The following is a 19494-nucleotide window of genomic DNA, read 5'->3' as shown; positions in this document are numbered from 1 at the left end:
CTTTTTTCAGGGTTGCTTTTTCACCGGGTCTCCTCGCCATTGTAGTTTTGTATTTTATTTTATTTTTTTGCTTAATGATTGCCACCTGAGGTAGCCTCTGTTGCCCATTTTCGTCAGCTTCAGAGGGTGGATTTCTCAGTGTTGCTTTTTCCCCAGGTCTCCACGCCCTTGTGTTTTCCTTTTGCTTAACGATTGCCACCTGAGCTAGCCTCTGTTGCCCATCGTCGTCAGTTTCAGAGGGTACATTTCTCAGTGCTGCTTTTTCCCCAGGTCTCCACGCCCTTGTGTGTTTCTTTTGCTTAACGATTGCCACCTGAGCTAGCCTCTGTGGCCCATCTTTGTCAGTTTCAGAGGGTAGATTTCTCAGTCTTGCTCTTTCCCAAGTTCTGCACGCCCTTGTGTGTGGGTTTTTTTTTTTTTTTTTTTTTTTGCTCAAATATTGAACCTAAGCTAGCATCTGTTGCCCTTCTTCGTCAGTTTCAGAGGGTGGATTTCTCCGTGTTGCTTTTTCCCCAGGTCTCCACGCCCTTGTGTGTTTCTTTTGCTTAACGATTGCCACCTGAGCTAGCCTCTGTGGCCCATTTTCGTCAGCTTCAGAGGGTGGATTTCTCAGTGTTGCTTTTTCCCCAGGTCTCCAAGTCCCTCAGTGTGTGTGTGTGTGAGTGTGTGTGTTTTCTTTGCAAGATTGGCACTTGAGCTAACGTGTGTTGCCAGTCTTTGTCAGTCAGAGGCTAGATTTTTCAGTATCGCTCTTTCCCAAGGTCTCCACTCCCTTGCTCTTTTCTTTCTTCCTACCTTTCTTTCTTTCTTTCTTTCTTTTTGGCTTAAATATTGTCACCTGAGCTAGGCTCTGTTGCCCTGCTTCCTCCGTTTCAGCGGGTACCTTTTTTCAGGGTTGCTTTTTCACCGGGTCTCCTCGCCATTGTAGTTTTTTTATTTTATTTTATATTTTTGCTTAATGATTGCCACCTGAGGTAGCCTCTGTGGCCCATCTTCGTCAGTTTCAGAGTGTGGATTTCTCCGTGCTGCTTTTTCCCCAGGTCTCCACGCCCTTGTGTGTTTCTTTTGCTTAACGATTGCCACCTGAGCTAGTCTCTGTTGCCCATCTTTGTCAGTTTCAGAGGGTAGATTTCTCAGTCTTGCTCTTTCCCAAGTTCTGCACGCCCTTGTGTGTGTGTGTGTGTGTGTGTTTTTTTTTCTTTTTTTTTGCTCAAATATTGAACCAAAGCTAGCATCTGTTGCCCATCTTCGGCAGTTTCAGAGGGTAGAATTCTCAGTGTTGCTTTTTCCCCAGGTCTCCACGCCCTTGTGTTTCCCTTTTGCTTAAAGATTGCCACCTGAGCTAGCCTCTGTTGCCCATCGTCGTCAGTTTCAGAGGGTACATTTCTCAGTGCTGCTTTTTCCCCAGGTCTCCACGCCCTTGTGTGTTTCTTTTGCTTAACGATTGCCACCTGAGCTAGCCTTTGTTGCGCTTCTTTCTCAGTTTCTGAGGGTGGATTTCTCCGTGTTGCTTTTTCCCCAGGTCTCCACGCACTTCCTTTTATTTTTCCTTAAAAATTGCCACCTGAGCTAGCCCGTGTTGCCCATGTTCGTCAGTTTGAGAGGGTGGATTTCTCAGTGTTGCTTTTTCCCCAGGTCTCCACGCCCTTGTGTGTTTCTTTTGCTTAACGATTGCCACCTGAGCTAGCCTCTGTGGCCCATCTTCGTCAGTTTCAGAGGGTAGATTTCTCAGTGCTGCTTTTTGCCCAGGTCTCCACGCCCCTGTGTGTTTCTTTTGCTTAACGATTGCCACCTGAGCTAGCCTCTGTTGCCCATGTTCGTCAGTTTCAGAGGGTGGATTTCTCCGTGCTGCTTTTTACCCGGGTCTCCACGCCCTTGTGTCTTTCTTTTCTGCTTAAAGGTTGCAACCTGAGCTAGGGTCTGTTGCCCATGTTCCTCAGTTTCAGAGGGTGGATTTCTCCGTGCTGCTTTTTACCCGGGTCTCCACGCCCTTGTGTGTTTCTTTTGCTTAACGATTGCCACCTGAGCTAGCCTCTGTGGCCCATTTTCGTCAGCTTCAGAGGGTGGATTTCTCAGTGTTGCTTTTTCCCCAGATCTCCACGTCCCTCAGTGTGTGTGTGTGTGAGTGTGTGTGTTTTCTTTGCAAGATTGGCACTTGAGCTAACGTGTGTTGCCAGTCTTTGTCAGTCAGAGGCTAGATTTTTCAGTATTGCTCTTTCCCAAGGTCTCCACTCCCTTGCTCTTTTCTTTCTTTCTTTCTTTCTTTCTTTCTTTCTTTCTTTCTTTCTTTCTTTCTTTCTTTCTTTCTTTCTTTTTGGCTTAAATATTGTCACCTGAGCGAGGCTCTGTTGCCCTGCTTCCTCCGTTTCAGAGGGTACCTTTTTTCAGGGTTGCTTTTTCACCGGGTCTCCTCGCCATTGTAGTTTTGTATTTTATTTTATTTTTTTGCTTAATGATTGCCACCTGAGGTAGCCTCTGTTGCCCATTTTCGTCAGCTTCAGAGGGTGGATTTCTCAGTGTTGCTTTTTCCCCAGGTCTCCACGCCCTTGTGTTTTCCTTTTGCTTAACGATTGCCACCTGAGCTAGCCTCTGTTGCCCATCGTCGTCAGTTTCAGAGGGTACATTTCTCAGTGCTGCTTTTTCCCCAGGTCTCCACGCCCTTGTGTGTTTCTTTTGCTTAACGATTGCCACCTGAGCTAGCCTCTGTGGCCCATCTTTGTCAGTTTCAGAGGGTAGATTTCTCAGTCTTGCTCTTTCCCAAGTTCTGCACGCCCTTGTGTGTGGGTTTTTTTTTTTTTTTTTTTTTTTGCTCAAATATTGAACCTAAGCTAGCATCTGTTGCCCTTCTTCGTCAGTTTCAGAGGGTGGATTTCTCCGTGTTGCTTTTTCCCCAGGTCTCCACGCCCTTGTGTGTTTCTTTTGCTTAACGATTGCCACCTGAGCTAGCCTCTGTGGCCCATTTTCGTCAGCTTCAGAGGGTGGATTTCTCAGTGTTGCTTTTTCCCCAGGTCTCCAAGTCCCTCAGTGTGTGTGTGTGTGAGTGTGTGTGTTTTCTTTGCAAGATTGGCACTTGAGCTAACGTGTGTTGCCAGTCTTTGTCAGTCAGAGGCTAGATTTTTCAGTATCGCTCTTTCCCAAGGTCTCCACTCCCTTGCTCTTTTCTTTCTTCCTACCTTTCTTTCTTTCTTTCTTTCTTTTTGGCTTAAATATTGTCACCTGAGCTAGGCTCTGTTGCCCTGCTTCCTCCGTTTCAGCGGGTACCTTTTTTCAGGGTTGCTTTTTCACCGGGTCTCCTCGCCATTGTAGTTTTTTTATTTTATTTTATATTTTTGCTTAATGATTGCCACCTGAGGTAGCCTCTGTGGCCCATCTTCGTCAGTTTCAGAGTGTGGATTTCTCCGTGCTGCTTTTTCCCCAGGTCTCCACGCCCTTGTGTGTTTCTTTTGCTTAACGATTGCCACCTGAGCTAGTCTCTGTTGCCCATCTTTGTCAGTTTCAGAGGGTAGATTTCTCAGTCTTGCTCTTTCCCAAGTTCTGCACGCCCTTGTGTGTGTGTGTGTGTGTGTGTTTTTTTTTTTTTTTTTTTGCTCAAATATTGAACCAAAGCTAGCATCTGTTGCCCATCTTCGGCAGTTTCAGAGGGTAGAATTCTCAGTGTTGCTTTTTCCCCAGGTCTCCACGCCCTTGTGTTTCCCTTTTGCTTAAAGATTGCCACCTGAGCTAGCCTCTGTTGCCCATCGTCGTCAGTTTCAGAGGGTACATTTCTCAGTGCTGCTTTTTCCCCAGGTCTCCACGCCCTTGTGTGTTTCTTTTGCTTAACGATTGCCACCTGAGCTAGCCTTTGTTGCGCTTCTTTCTCAGTTTCTGAGGGTGGATTTCTCCGTGTTGCTTTTTCCCCAGGTCTCCACGCACTTCCTTTTATTTTTCCTTAAAAATTGCCACCTGAGCTAGCCCGTGTTGCCCATGTTCGTCAGTTTGAGAGGGTGGATTTCTCAGTGTTGCTTTTTCCCCAGGTCTCCACGCCCTTGTGTGTTTCTTTTGCTTAACGATTGCCACCTGAGCTAGCCTCTGTGGCCCATCTTCGTCAGTTTCAGAGGGTAGATTTCTCAGTGCTGCTTTTTGCCCAGGTCTCCACGCCCCTGTGTGTTTCTTTTGCTTAACGATTGCCACCTGAGCTAGCCTCTGTTGCCCATGTTCGTCAGTTTCAGAGGGTGGATTTCTCCGTGCTGCTTTTTACCCGGGTCTCCACGCCCTTGTGTCTTTCTTTTCTGCTTAAAGGTTGCAACCTGAGCTAGGGTCTGTTGCCCATGTTCCTCAGTTTCAGAGGGTGGATTTCTCCGTGCTGCTTTTTACCCGGGTCTCCACGCCCTTGTGTGTTTCTTTTGCTTAACGATTGCCACCTGAGCTAGCCTCTGTGGCCCATTTTCGTCAGCTTCAGAGGGTGGATTTCTCAGTGTTGCTTTTTCCCCAGATCTCCACGTCCCTCAGTGTGTGTGTGTGTGAGTGTGTGTGTTTTCTTTGCAAGATTGGCACTTGAGCTAACGTGTGTTGCCAGTCTTTGTCAGTCAGAGGCTAGATTTTTCAGTATTGCTCTTTCCCAAGGTCTCCACTCCCTTGCTCTTTTCTTTCTTTCTTTCTTTCTTTCTTTCTTTCTTTCTTTCTTTCTTTCTCTTTTTGGCTTAAATATTGTCACCTGAGCGAGGCTCTGTTGCCCTGCTTCCTCCGTTTCAGAGGGTACCTTTTTTCAGGGTTGCTTTTTCACCGGGTCTCCTCGCCATTGTAGTTTTGTATTTTATTTTATTTTTTTGCTTAATGATTGCCACCTGAGGTAGCCTCTGTTGCCCATTTTCGTCAGCTTCAGAGGGTGGATTTCTCAGTGTTGCTTTTTCCCCAGGTCTCCACGCCCTTGTGTTTTCCTTTTGCTTAACGATTGCCACCTGAGCTAGCCTCTGTTGCCCATCGTCGTCAGTTTCAGAGGGTACATTTCTCAGTGCTGCTTTTTCCCCAGGTCTCCACGCCCTTGTGTGTTTCTTTTGCTTAACGATTGCCACCTGAGCTAGCCTCTGTGGCCCATCTTTGTCAGTTTCAGAGGGTAGATTTCTCAGTCTTGCTCTTTCCCAAGTTCTGCACGCCCTTGTGTGTGGGTTTTTTTTTTTTTTTTTTTTTGCTCAAATATTGAACCTAAGCTAGCATCTGTTGCCCTTCTTCGTCAGTTTCAGAGGGTGGATTTCTCCGTGTTGCTTTTTCCCCAGGTCTCCACGCCCTTGTGTGTTTCTTTTGCTTAACGATTGCCACCTGAGCTAGCCTCTGTGGCCCATTTTCGTCAGCTTCAGAGGGTGGATTTCTCAGTGTTGCTTTTTCCCCAGGTCTCCAAGTCCCTCAGTGTGTGTGTGTGTGAGTGTGTGTGTTTTCTTTGCAAGATTGGCACTTGAGCTAACGTGTGTTGCCAGTCTTTGTCAGTCAGAGGCTAGATTTTTCAGTATCGCTCTTTCCCAAGGTCTCCACTCCCTTGCTCTTTTCTTTCTTCCTACCTTTCTTTCTTTCTTTCTTTCTTTTTGGCTTAAATATTGTCACCTGAGCTAGGCTCTGTTGCCCTGCTTCCTCCGTTTCAGCGGGTACCTTTTTTCAGGGTTGCTTTTTCACCGGGTCTCCTCGCCATTGTAGTTTTTTTATTTTATTTTATATTTTTGCTTAATGATTGCCACCTGAGGTAGCCTCTGTGGCCCATCTTCGTCAGTTTCAGAGTGTGGATTTCTCCGTGCTGCTTTTTCCCCAGGTCTCCACGCCCTTGTGTGTTTCTTTTGCTTAACGATTGCCACCTGAGCTAGTCTCTGTTGCCCATCTTTGTCAGTTTCAGAGGGTAGATTTCTCAGTCTTGCTCTTTCCCAAGTTCTGCACGCCCTTGTGTGTGTGTGTGTGTGTTTTTTTTTTTTTTTTTTTTTGCTCAAATATTGAACCAAAGCTAGCATCTGTTGCCCATCTTCGGCAGTTTCAGAGGGTAGAATTCTCAGTGTTGCTTTTTCCCCAGGTCTCCACGCCCTTGTGTTTCCCTTTTGCTTAAAGATTGCCACCTGAGCTAGCCTCTGTTGCCCATCGTCGTCAGTTTCAGAGGGTACATTTCTCAGTGCTGCTTTTTCCCCAGGTCTCCACGCCCTTGTGTGTTTCTTTTGCTTAACGATTGCCACCTGAGCTAGCCTTTGTTGCGCTTCTTTCTCAGTTTCTGAGGGTGGATTTCTCCGTGTTGCTTTTTCCCCAGGTCTCCACGCACTTCCTTTTATTTTTCCTTAAAAATTGCCACCTGAGCTAGCCCGTGTTGCCCATGTTCGTCAGTTTGAGAGGGTGGATTTCTCAGTGTTGCTTTTTCCCCAGGTCTCCACGCCCTTGTGTGTTTCTTTTGCTTAACGATTGCCACCTGAGCTAGCCTCTGTGGCCCATCTTCGTCAGTTTCAGAGGGTAGATTTCTCAGTGCTGCTTTTTGCCCAGGTCTCCACGCCCCTGTGTGTTTCTTTTGCTTAACGATTGCCACCTGAGCTAGCCTCTGTTGCCCATGTTCGTCAGTTTCAGAGGGTGGATTTCTCCGTGCTGCTTTTTACCCGGGTCTCCACGCCCTTGTGTCTTTCTTTTCTGCTTAAAGGTTGCAACCTGAGCTAGGGTCTGTTGCCCATGTTCCTCAGTTTCAGAGGGTGGATTTCTCCGTGCTGCTTTTTACCCGGGTCTCCACGCCCTTGTGTGTTTCTTTTGCTTAACGATTGCCACCTGAGCTAGCCTCTGTGGCCCATTTTCGTCAGCTTCAGAGGGTGGATTTCTCAGTGTTGCTTTTTCCCCAGATCTCCACGTCCCTCAGTGTGTGTGTGTGTGAGTGTGTGTGTTTTCTTTGCAAGATTGGCACTTGAGCTAACGTGTGTTGCCAGTCTTTGTCAGTCAGAGGCTAGATTTTTCAGTATTGCTCTTTCCCAAGGTCTCCACTCCCTTGCTCTCTTTCTTTCTTTCTTTCTTTCTTTCTTTCTTTCTTTCTTTCTTTCTTTCTTTCTCTTTTTGGCTTAAATATTGTCACCTGAGCGAGGCTCTGTTGCCCTGCTTCCTCCGTTTCAGAGGGTACCTTTTTTCAGGGTTGCTTTTTCACCGGGTCTCCTCGCCATTGTAGTTTTGTATTTTATTTTATTTTTTTGCTTAATGATTGCCACCTGAGGTAGCCTCTGTTGCCCATTTTCGTCAGCTTCAGAGGGTGGATTTCTCAGTGTTGCTTTTTCCCCAGGTCTCCACGCCCTTGTGTTTTCCTTTTGCTTAACGATTGCCACCTGAGCTAGCCTCTGTTGCCCATCGTCGTCAGTTTCAGAGGGTACATTTCTCAGTGCTGCTTTTTCCCCAGGTCTCCACGCCCTTGTGTGTTTCTTTTGCTTAACGATTGCCACCTGAGCTAGCCTCTGTGGCCCATCTTTGTCAGTTTCAGAGGGTAGATTTCTCAGTCTTGCTCTTTCCCAAGTTCTGCACGCCCTTGTGTGTGGGTTTTTTTTTTTTTTTTTTTTTTTTGCTCAAATATTGAACCTAAGCTAGCATCTGTTGCCCTTCTTCGTCAGTTTCAGAGGGTGGATTTCTCCGTGTTGCTTTTTCCCCAGGTCTCCACGCCCTTGTGTGTTTCTTTTGCTTAACGATTGCCACCTGAGCTAGCCTCTGTGGCCCATTTTCGTCAGCTTCAGAGGGTGGATTTCTCAGTGTTGCTTTTTCCCCAGGTCTCCAAGTCCCTCAGTGTGTGTGTGTGTGAGTGTGTGTGTTTTCTTTGCAAGATTGGCACTTGAGCTAACGTGTGTTGCCAGTCTTTGTCAGTCAGAGGCTAGATTTTTCAGTATCGCTCTTTCCCAAGGTCTCCACTCCCTTGCTCTTTTCTTTCTTCCTACCTTTCTTTCTTTCTTTCTTTCTTTTTGGCTTAAATATTGTCACCTGAGCTAGGCTCTGTTGCCCTGCTTCCTCCGTTTCAGCGGGTACCTTTTTTCAGGGTTGCTTTTTCACCGGGTCTCCTCGCCATTGTAGTTTTTTTATTTTATTTTATATTTTTGCTTAATGATTGCCACCTGAGGTAGCCTCTGTGGCCCATCTTCGTCAGTTTCAGAGTGTGGATTTCTCCGTGCTGCTTTTTCCCCAGGTCTCCACGCCCTTGTGTGTTTCTTTTGCTTAACGATTGCCACCTGAGCTAGTCTCTGTTGCCCATCTTTGTCAGTTTCAGAGGGTAGATTTCTCAGTCTTGCTCTTTCCCAAGTTCTGCACGCCCTTGTGTGTGTGTGTGTGTGTGTGTTTTTTTTTTTTTTTTTTTGCTCAAATATTGAACCAAAGCTAGCATCTGTTGCCCATCTTCGGCAGTTTCAGAGGGTAGAATTCTCAGTGTTGCTTTTTCCCCAGGTCTCCACGCCCTTGTGTTTCCCTTTTGCTTAAAGATTGCCACCTGAGCTAGCCTCTGTTGCCCATCGTCGTCAGTTTCAGAGGGTACATTTCTCAGTGCTGCTTTTTCCCCAGGTCTCCACGCCCTTGTGTGTTTCTTTTGCTTAACGATTGCCACCTGAGCTAGCCTTTGTTGCGCTTCTTTCTCAGTTTCTGAGGGTGGATTTCTCCGTGTTGCTTTTTCCCCAGGTCTCCACGCACTTCCTTTTATTTTTCCTTAAAAATTGCCACCTGAGCTAGCCCGTGTTGCCCATGTTCGTCAGTTTGAGAGGGTGGATTTCTCAGTGTTGCTTTTTCCCCAGGTCTCCACGCCCTTGTGTGTTTCTTTTGCTTAACGATTGCCACCTGAGCTAGCCTCTGTGGCCCATCTTCGTCAGTTTCAGAGGGTAGATTTCTCAGTGCTGCTTTTTGCCCAGGTCTCCACGCCCCTGTGTGTTTCTTTTGCTTAACGATTGCCACCTGAGCTAGCCTCTGTTGCCCATGTTCGTCAGTTTCAGAGGGTGGATTTCTCCGTGCTGCTTTTTACCCGGGTCTCCACGCCCTTGTGTCTTTCTTTTCTGCTTAAAGGTTGCAACCTGAGCTAGGGTCTGTTGCCCATGTTCCTCAGTTTCAGAGGGTGGATTTCTCCGTGCTGCTTTTTACCCGGGTCTCCACGCCCTTGTGTGTTTCTTTTGCTTAACGATTGCCACCTGAGCTAGCCTCTGTGGCCCATTTTCGTCAGCTTCAGAGGGTGGATTTCTCAGTGTTGCTTTTTCCCCAGATCTCCACGTCCCTCAGTGTGTGTGTGTGTGAGTGTGTGTGTTTTCTTTGCAAGATTGGCACTTGAGCTAACGTGTGTTGCCAGTCTTTGTCAGTCAGAGGCTAGATTTTTCAGTATTGCTCTTTCCCAAGGTCTCCACTCCCTTGCTCTTTTCTTTCTTTCTTTCTTTCTTTCTTTCTTTCTTTCTTTCTTTCTTTCTTTCTCTTTTTGGCTTAAATATTGTCACCTGAGCGAGGCTCTGTTGCCCTGCTTCCTCCGTTTCAGAGGGTACCTTTTTTCAGGGTTGCTTTTTCACCGGGTCTCCTCGCCATTGTAGTTTTGTATTTTATTTTATTTTTTTGCTTAATGATTGCCACCTGAGGTAGCCTCTGTTGCCCATTTTCGTCAGCTTCAGAGGGTGGATTTCTCAGTGTTGCTTTTTCCCCAGGTCTCCACGCCCTTGTGTTTTCCTTTTGCTTAACGATTGCCACCTGAGCTAGCCTCTGTTGCCCATCGTCGTCAGTTTCAGAGGGTACATTTCTCAGTGCTGCTTTTTCCCCAGGTCTCCACGCCCTTGTGTGTTTCTTTTGCTTAACGATTGCCACCTGAGCTAGCCTCTGTGGCCCATCTTTGTCAGTTTCAGAGGGTAGATTTCTCAGTCTTGCTCTTTCCCAAGTTCTGCACGCCCTTGTGTGTGGGTTTTTTTTTTTTTTTTTTTTTGCTCAAATATTGAACCTAAGCTAGCATCTGTTGCCCTTCTTCGTCAGTTTCAGAGGGTGGATTTCTCCGTGTTGCTTTTTCCCCAGGTCTCCACGCCCTTGTGTGTTTCTTTTGCTTAACGATTGCCACCTGAGCTAGCCTCTGTGGCCCATTTTCGTCAGCTTCAGAGGGTGGATTTCTCAGTGTTGCTTTTTCCCCAGGTCTCCAAGTCCCTCAGTGTGTGTGTGTGTGAGTGTGTGTGTTTTCTTTGCAAGATTGGCACTTGAGCTAACGTGTGTTGCCAGTCTTTGTCAGTCAGAGGCTAGATTTTTCAGTATCGCTCTTTCCCAAGGTCTCCACTCCCTTGCTCTTTTCTTTCTTCCTACCTTTCTTTCTTTCTTTCTTTCTTTTTGGCTTAAATATTGTCACCTGAGCTAGGCTCTGTTGCCCTGCTTCCTCCGTTTCAGCGGGTACCTTTTTTCAGGGTTGCTTTTTCACCGGGTCTCCTCGCCATTGTAGTTTTTTTATTTTATTTTATATTTTTGCTTAATGATTGCCACCTGAGGTAGCCTCTGTGGCCCATCTTCGTCAGTTTCAGAGTGTGGATTTCTCCGTGCTGCTTTTTCCCCAGGTCTCCACGCCCTTGTGTGTTTCTTTTGCTTAACGATTGCCACCTGAGCTAGTCTCTGTTGCCCATCTTTGTCAGTTTCAGAGGGTAGATTTCTCAGTCTTGCTCTTTCCCAAGTTCTGCACGCCCTTGTGTGTGTGTGTGTGTGTTTTTTTTTTTTTTTTTTTTTGCTCAAATATTGAACCAAAGCTAGCATCTGTTGCCCATCTTCGGCAGTTTCAGAGGGTAGAATTCTCAGTGTTGCTTTTTCCCCAGGTCTCCACGCCCTTGTGTTTCCCTTTTGCTTAAAGATTGCCACCTGAGCTAGCCTCTGTTGCCCATCGTCGTCAGTTTCAGAGGGTACATTTCTCAGTGCTGCTTTTTCCCCAGGTCTCCACGCCCTTGTGTGTTTCTTTTGCTTAACGATTGCCACCTGAGCTAGCCTTTGTTGCGCTTCTTTCTCAGTTTCTGAGGGTGGATTTCTCCGTGTTGCTTTTTCCCCAGGTCTCCACGCACTTCCTTTTATTTTTCCTTAAAAATTGCCACCTGAGCTAGCCCGTGTTGCCCATGTTCGTCAGTTTGAGAGGGTGGATTTCTCAGTGTTGCTTTTTCCCCAGGTCTCCACGCCCTTGTGTGTTTCTTTTGCTTAACGATTGCCACCTGAGCTAGCCTCTGTGGCCCATCTTCGTCAGTTTCAGAGGGTAGATTTCTCAGTGCTGCTTTTTGCCCAGGTCTCCACGCCCCTGTGTGTTTCTTTTGCTTAACGATTGCCACCTGAGCTAGCCTCTGTTGCCCATGTTCGTCAGTTTCAGAGGGTGGATTTCTCCGTGCTGCTTTTTACCCGGGTCTCCACGCCCTTGTGTCTTTCTTTTCTGCTTAAAGGTTGCAACCTGAGCTAGGGTCTGTTGCCCATGTTCCTCAGTTTCAGAGGGTGGATTTCTCCGTGCTGCTTTTTACCCGGGTCTCCACGCCCTTGTGTGTTTCTTTTGCTTAACGATTGCCACCTGAGCTAGCCTCTGTGGCCCATTTTCGTCAGCTTCAGAGGGTGGATTTCTCAGTGTTGCTTTTTCCCCAGATCTCCACGTCCCTCAGTGTGTGTGTGTGTGAGTGTGTGTGTTTTCTTTGCAAGATTGGCACTTGAGCTAACGTGTGTTGCCAGTCTTTGTCAGTCAGAGGCTAGATTTTTCAGTATTGCTCTTTCCCAAGGTCTCCACTCCCTTGCTCTTTTCTTTCTTTCTTTCTTTCTTTCTTTCTTTCTTTCTTTCTTTCTTTCTCTTTTTGGCTTAAATATTGTCACCTGAGCGAGGCTCTGTTGCCCTGCTTCCTCCGTTTCAGAGGGTACCTTTTTTCAGGGTTGCTTTTTCACCGGGTCTCCTCGCCATTGTAGTTTTGTATTTTATTTTATTTTTTTGCTTAATGATTGCCACCTGAGGTAGCCTCTGTTGCCCATTTTCGTCAGCTTCAGAGGGTGGATTTCTCAGTGTTGCTTTTTCCCCAGGTCTCCACGCCCTTGTGTTTTCCTTTTGCTTAACGATTGCCACCTGAGCTAGCCTCTGTTGCCCATCGTCGTCAGTTTCAGAGGGTACATTTCTCAGTGCTGCTTTTTCCCCAGGTCTCCACGCCCTTGTGTGTTTCTTTTGCTTAACGATTGCCACCTGAGCTAGCCTCTGTGGCCCATCTTTGTCAGTTTCAGAGGGTAGATTTCTCAGTCTTGCTCTTTCCCAAGTTCTGCACGCCCTTGTGTGTGGGTTTTTTTTTTTTTTTTTTTTTTGCTCAAATATTGAACCTAAGCTAGCATCTGTTGCCCTTCTTCGTCAGTTTCAGAGGGTGGATTTCTCCGTGTTGCTTTTTCCCCAGGTCTCCACGCCCTTGTGTGTTTCTTTTGCTTAACGATTGCCACCTGAGCTAGCCTCTGTGGCCCATTTTCGTCAGCTTCAGAGGGTGGATTTCTCAGTGTTGCTTTTTCCCCAGGTCTCCAAGTCCCTCAGTGTGTGTGTGTGTGAGTGTGTGTGTTTTCTTTGCAAGATTGGCACTTGAGCTAACGTGTGTTGCCAGTCTTTGTCAGTCAGAGGCTAGATTTTTCAGTATCGCTCTTTCCCAAGGTCTCCACTCCCTTGCTCTTTTCTTTCTTCCTACCTTTCTTTCTTTCTTTCTTTCTTTTTGGCTTAAATATTGTCACCTGAGCTAGGCTCTGTTGCCCTGCTTCCTCCGTTTCAGCGGGTACCTTTTTTCAGGGTTGCTTTTTCACCGGGTCTCCTCGCCATTGTAGTTTTTTTATTTTATTTTATATTTTTGCTTAATGATTGCCACCTGAGGTAGCCTCTGTGGCCCATCTTCGTCAGTTTCAGAGTGTGGATTTCTCCGTGCTGCTTTTTCCCCAGGTCTCCACGCCCTTGTGTGTTTCTTTTGCTTAACGATTGCCACCTGAGCTAGTCTCTGTTGCCCATCTTTGTCAGTTTCAGAGGGTAGATTTCTCAGTCTTGCTCTTTCCCAAGTTCTGCACGCCCTTGTGTGTGTGTGTGTGTGTGTGTTTTTTTTTTTTTTTTTTTGCTCAAATATTGAACCAAAGCTAGCATCTGTTGCCCATCTTCGGCAGTTTCAGAGGGTAGAATTCTCAGTGTTGCTTTTTCCCCAGGTCTCCACGCCCTTGTGTTTCCCTTTTGCTTAAAGATTGCCACCTGAGCTAGCCTCTGTTGCCCATCGTCGTCAGTTTCAGAGGGTACATTTCTCAGTGCTGCTTTTTCCCCAGGTCTCCACGCCCTTGTGTGTTTCTTTTGCTTAACGATTGCCACCTGAGCTAGCCTTTGTTGCGCTTCTTTCTCAGTTTCTGAGGGTGGATTTCTCCGTGTTGCTTTTTCCCCAGGTCTCCACGCACTTCCTTTTATTTTTCCTTAAAAATTGCCACCTGAGCTAGCCCGTGTTGCCCATGTTCGTCAGTTTGAGAGGGTGGATTTCTCAGTGTTGCTTTTTCCCCAGGTCTCCACGCCCTTGTGTGTTTCTTTTGCTTAACGATTGCCACCTGAGCTAGCCTCTGTGGCCCATCTTCGTCAGTTTCAGAGGGTAGATTTCTCAGTGCTGCTTTTTGCCCAGGTCTCCACGCCCCTGTGTGTTTCTTTTGCTTAACGATTGCCACCTGAGCTAGCCTCTGTTGCCCATGTTCGTCAGTTTCAGAGGGTGGATTTCTCCGTGCTGCTTTTTACCCGGGTCTCCACGCCCTTGTGTCTTTCTTTTCTGCTTAAAGGTTGCAACCTGAGCTAGGGTCTGTTGCCCATGTTCCTCAGTTTCAGAGGGTGGATTTCTCCGTGCTGCTTTTTACCCGGGTCTCCACGCCCTTGTGTGTTTCTTTTGCTTAACGATTGCCACCTGAGCTAGCCTCTGTGGCCCATTTTCGTCAGCTTCAGAGGGTGGATTTCTCAGTGTTGCTTTTTCCCCAGATCTCCACGTCCCTCAGTGTGTGTGTGTGTGAGTGTGTGTGTTTTCTTTGCAAGATTGGCACTTGAGCTAACGTGTGTTGCCAGTCTTTGTCAGTCAGAGGCTAGATTTTTCAGTATTGCTCTTTCCCAAGGTCTCCACTCCCTTGCTCTTTTCTTTCTTTCTTTCTTTCTTTCTTTCTTTCTTTCTTTCTTTCTTTTTGGCTTAAATATTGTCACCTGAGCTAGGCTCTGTTGCCCTGCTTCCTCCGTTTCAGCGGGTACCTTTTTTCAGGGTTGCTTTTTCACCGGGTCTCCTCGCCATTGTAGTTTTTTATTTTATTTTATTATTTTGCTTAATGATTGCCACCTGAGGTAGCCTCTGTTGCCCATTTTCGTCAGCTTCAGAGGGTGGATTTCTCAGTGTTGCTTTTTCCCCAGGTCTCCACGCCCTTGTGTTTTCCTTTTGCTTAACGATTGCCACCTGAGCTAGCCTCTGTTGCCCATGTTCATCAGTTTCAGAGGGTAGATTTCTCAGTGTTGCTTTTTCCCCAGGTCTCCACGCCCTTGTGTGTTTCTTTTGCTTAAAGATTGCCACCTGAGCTAGCCTCTGTTGCGCTTCTTTCTCAGTTTCAGAGGGTAGTTTTCTCAGTGTTGCTTTTTTCGCCAGCTCTCCACGCCCTGGTGTCTTTCTTTTCTGCTTAAAGGTTCCAACCTGAGCTAGCGTCTGTTGCCCATGTTCCTCAGTTTCAGAGGGTGGATTTCTCCGTGCTGCTTTTTACCCGGGTCTCCACGCCCTTGTGTGTTTCTTTTGCTTAACGATTGCCACCTGAGCTAGCCTCTGTTGCGCTTCTTTCTCAGTTTCTGAGGGTGGATTTCTCAGTGTTGCTTTTTCCCCAGGTCTCCACGCCCTTGTGTGTTTCTTTTGCTTAACGATTGCCGCCTGAGCTAGCCTCTGTGGCCCATTTTCGTCAGCTTCAGAGGGTGGATTTCTCAGTGTTGCTTTTTCCCCAGGTCTCCACGTCCCTCAGTGTGTGTGTGTGTGTGAGTGTGTGTGTTTTCTTTGCAAGATTGGCACTTGAGCTAACGTGTGTTGCCCATCTTTGTCAGTTTCAGAGGCTAGATTTTTCAGTATCGCTCTTTCCCAAGGTCTCCACTCCCTTGCTCTTTTCTTTGTTTCTTTGTTTCTTTGTTTCTTTCTTTTTGGCTTAAATATTGTCACCTGAGCTAGGCTCTGTTGCCCTGCTTCCTCCGTTTCAGAGGGTACCTTTTTTCAGGGTTGCTTTTTCACCGGGTCTCCTCGCCATTGTAGTTTTTTATTTTATTTATTTATTTTTTTGCTTAACGATTGCCACCTGAGCTAGCCTGTGTTGCCCATGTTCGTCAGTTTCAGAGGGTAGATTTCTCAGCGTTGCTTTTTCCCCAGGTCTCTACGCGCTTGTGTGTGTGTGTGTGTGTGTGTGTGTGTGTGTGTTCTGCTTAAAGATTGCCACCCGAGCTAGCCCCTGTTGCCCATCTTCGTCAGTTTCAGAGGGTAGATTTCTCAGTGTTGATTTTCCCCCAGTTCTCCACGCCCTCGTGCTTTTTTTTTTTTTTTTAATTTCCTTAAATGTCGGCACCTCAGCTAGCCTCTTTTTCCCATCTTCGTCCGTTTCAGCGGGTAGACTCTCCGCCTGCCTTCGACAGACCCTCTGCGCTTGAAAGCTTTCCTCCTCCCGTCATCACGGTCCTTCTCGGATGACGTGCCTGGTTTCGGTTTGACCGTCCCCGCCCGCCCTGATTTTCTAAGTCCTCCCGGGAGCCCCGGGGGCGCTCCGGCCGCTCCGGGAAGCGGCGGCCTCCCGGCCGCACCGGCTCAGCCCGGCCCGGGCCGACCCCTGGCCTCTCTGGGGGAACTCTCCCCGTCCCCTTCCCGGTGAGCGCCCGAGAAACCTTTTCCGGGTCCCCCTCCTGCGGCTGGGGCTGCGCCTTGGCGGCCGGGAGCCCGCGGGCGGACGCCCCGGGGCCGAGCTGGGCCGGGAGGCTGGGTCCGAGGGGGCGCCGGGACGGGATCTGGCGGCCCGGCGGCCCGGCTGTGCTCCCCGGCGGGCCCGCGCTCCGGCTCCGTCCCGCTGAGGCGGTCGCCGGTCGCCGGGTGCCACCTGGCGGCCGCTTTTATATCGTCTCTTTCCTCCGGAGCTCCGGCGACGCGGGCCAAGGGACGGGACTCGGCCGCGGTGACCGAGGCAGAGTCCCGGGAGGCCGGCGTCGCTGGCGGGATCTGGCCCGGTGGCGCCGGTGCGTGAGCGCGACGCCCGCTCGCCGGAGATTGGAGGTGCAGGCTACTGAGGGAGGTGGCTGTCGCCGCGCCGCCCGGTGCCGGCCGGGGTGTGGGGCCTCCCGGACGGGTCGACCAGCAGCCGCCGGTGCCCCTCCGTCCCCGGGAGGGGGTGGGGGGCCACCGCGGGGGAACGGGCGAGGGAACTCGTCCCGTGCCCGGCCGTCGTCCTGAGGGCGGCCCGGTGGTCGGGCCTTCCGCGTCGCCGATCCCCTTTCCGCGCCCCGCTCCGGAGGTGGGGGACCGGCCGGGGCCTTGCGGGGGAGGCCCGTGGAGGGCGCGACGGGCTCGGCCGCCGGGCTGGCCTTTTCCCCACTGGTCTTCCGAGTCGACCGGCTCTGGCGGTGGGGACCGGGCCCGGTCCTCGGATGCCTCCTCCTCCGTGGCAGTTTTTTGTCCAAGTCCCGCCCTGGAGAAGAGCGTGGACCGGCCCCGGGAGCCCTCGAGGGCGGGCCGGGGAGGGCGTCCCCGGCCGGGACGCGTGCCCGGGGTGGGTCCGGGCCGTCGGACCGGACTTCTCTCTCCGAGTTTCGCGGGTCGCGTCTTTGTCCGGAGGTGGGAGGGGGCCGGCTCGAGGCGTAGGTGGAGCCCCGGCTGAGGGACGGGAGCCACGGTCCCGCCCCGGGCCCGGTCGCCGGAGGCTCCTCCGTGGAATTCTTTTCTAAGTCCTGACCCGGCGACTCAGAGGGAGGGACCGACCGGTCCCGGCCCGCGCGGGCGGCCCGGGGAGGCTGTCCCCGGCTCCCCCTGCCGCCACGCTTCTGGGGTCGACCAGATGGCCCCGGGAGCTCCGGGCCTGGTGGCGATGGGGTCGTGCTTGGGGTCTGGTGGCCGTGGCCGTGATCCAGGGGTTCCCCTCGTGATCCGTGGGTGGGCCCCGTCTCCGGGCGCGGCGATTCTTGCCCCTGAATGGGTGGTTTTGTGCCGCCAGATAAGTGCTGACACGCTCTGCTCGGGTGACAGTCGCCCGAGAGCTTCCGGGTGCCTGGATGCGTGTGCGGGGAGGTCTCCGGGCTCTGGCCGAGAACCGGACGCCCGTTTCCACCCCCGCCGCTTGAGCCGCCCGCTGGGGCCTGCGCGCCGGCTCTTGTGCGTTCCAGGCGTCCCCGCGACCGTGGTGCCACCTCCGGTCTCTGGTACCCGAGGGCGGCGGGGTTAGGGGCGCGGGGTCCTCTACCACGTGCACTCCCTGCTGCCGGCACCCGGGTGCGGTCGCGACTTACCCCGTCCCGCCGGCTCCGTGCCAGTGCGTGTCAGGCGTTCTCGTCCTGGGGTCGTCGCCCGCGCTTGCTAGAGGAGGAGGGGGGCCGGTGAGGCTGAAGCAGGCTCCTCCGCTCGCTGTCCTCGCCGGCCTTCCCTTGCTCGGGGATCCCTCGCGTTATGCTGCTGATCGATGTGGTGATGCTGTGCTCTCCCGGGCCGGGCCTAAGCCGTGCCAGACGAGGGACGGACGTTCATGGCGAACGGGACCGCTCTTCTCGCTCTGCCCGCGGGCCCCCTCGCCCGTTCTCCCCCGCTGCGAGTGGCGTGTGGGAGGTGGCAGGGGTGCGGAATCCGGCCCGACCTCGCTCCCCCGCCCCGTGCCTTGTGGCGTGGGCGGTGTCGGGGTCTCCGTGACGCGGCGGATGCTCCGCCTGTGCCTCTTGGCTGTGTCTCGCGGGCGGCCCTCCCCACGGTGGGGCGGGCCGTGTTGCCGCCGCGCCGCGCGCCTTCTTGGACGCGTGAGCGCGCTCCCCCGGCCGTTGGCGGTGCCCCTGGAGTGTTCCAGGTCGTCCCTCAGGCGCCTGAGGCCGATTGGCGGTGTCGTTCCCTGTTCCCGTCGCCCTCCTCAGGTGACCGCTGCGCTGGTGTGTCTGAGAAGCGGGGGGTCGAGTCGGTAAGGGAGGCGTGCCCGTCCCCCTCGGGGGGGACGGGTGCCTCGTCGCCCCCCCCCACGGCGTGCCGTGTGGGGGCGGGCAGGCTCGGGCGCGTGCCCGCGTGTTCCCCTTGCTGGGGTTTCCACGCGGGTGTGGGAGTGATCGTGGCGGGCCGAGCCAGCGGCGTGATGCTGGCTCTTTGGTTGGGAGGTGCTGTTTGATCGGCACCTCCGTCCCAGTCTCTGCCTCCCTTGGTCTCGGCCTGAGGGGAGGCACTGACTTGGGAGCCGCACAGGGGCCTTTTAGATCCCTAGCTAAGCCCAGTGTGGCCGGAGATGGCGAGCCCGGGGCAGCGCGGGCTCGCGGCCCTGACCACGGACGCTCCGACTTGCTCTAGGCCTTACCTCTACCGCAGACCCCTCCTGCGTTGTGTGGCCATGGTGTCTGTAAGCGCCTTGGTGGGCCCGATGGCGGACGATGGGCGGGGGCGACACGCCCTCGGTGAGAAAGCCTTCTCTAGCGATCCGAGAGGGTGCCTTGGGGTACCGGACCCCCCAGCCGCCGCCCCTCCTCTGCGCGTAGTAGCCACGGACGCCACCACCGTGGCGCGTGGGCAGAGCCGCTCTTTGCCTACCGCGGCCGGCGCCTCCCCCCTCCGAGTCGGGGGAGGGTCACGCCCGGCCGGGCCGTCGTTGGGCGCGGGGCCGCGCGTGTGCGCGAGCGTGCGCGTGGTTCTCCCGTCGCGTGCTGGGGTGGGGAGAGGGCCCGGCCCTGTCCGGGCTCCGCCCCGCCGCGAGCGGCTGGCTCTCCGCTCGCTCCCGTCCCGAGCCGCAGCCGGTGGTGGCGTGCGGGCATGGGTGGGGGCCGCCGCCGCTCTCGGGCGCGTTCCCTCGGGACGTGGGTCCCGGAGCAGACCAGACAGGCAGACGGGTGGCTGGGTGGACGGGGCGGCCCCCGGCGGCGGGGGCGCCTCACGTAGGCCCCGGCGGTGGGGCCGGGCCCGCGGGAGGCCGAAGGGTGGCTGAGGCCGGCCGGCGTCCCAGGCGTCGTGGGACCGCCCTCGCGTGTCGTTGGCGGTGGGATCCCGCGTGTGTTTTCCTGGTGGCCCGTCCGCGCCCGAGGCCGTCCCCGGGAGCCTTCCCGCGAGCCCGCGCTCCCTCCGTCGAGGCGCGCGCCGCGCTCCCCGTTGCCGCCGGTGCTCCCCCGCCCGGGCAGACGCCTGGCCGCGCCGCCCACCGGCCGGGACCGAAATGGGCCTCGCCGCGCGGGTGTCGCCTCCGGCCACCGAGGCCGGTGGTGGCCCCGGGCGAAGTGCCCTCGGCTCCGGTTGGGTGGCGCCCGTGCGCCAGGCGCCCGGCGTGGGACGCCGGCGCCGTGTGCGGGAGAGCCCTGGCCGTGGAGGTGGGTGGTGGGGCCGAGCCCCCGTGAGCTGC

The sequence above is a fragment of the Equus caballus genome, unplaced genomic scaffold (assembly GCF_041296265.1).
Source record: "Equus caballus isolate H_3958 breed thoroughbred unplaced genomic scaffold, TB-T2T unassigned-0002391, whole genome shotgun sequence".
NCBI classification, from domain to species: domain Eukaryota; kingdom Metazoa; phylum Chordata; class Mammalia; order Perissodactyla; family Equidae; genus Equus; species Equus caballus.
Note: the sequence above shows the minus strand (reverse complement) of the source record.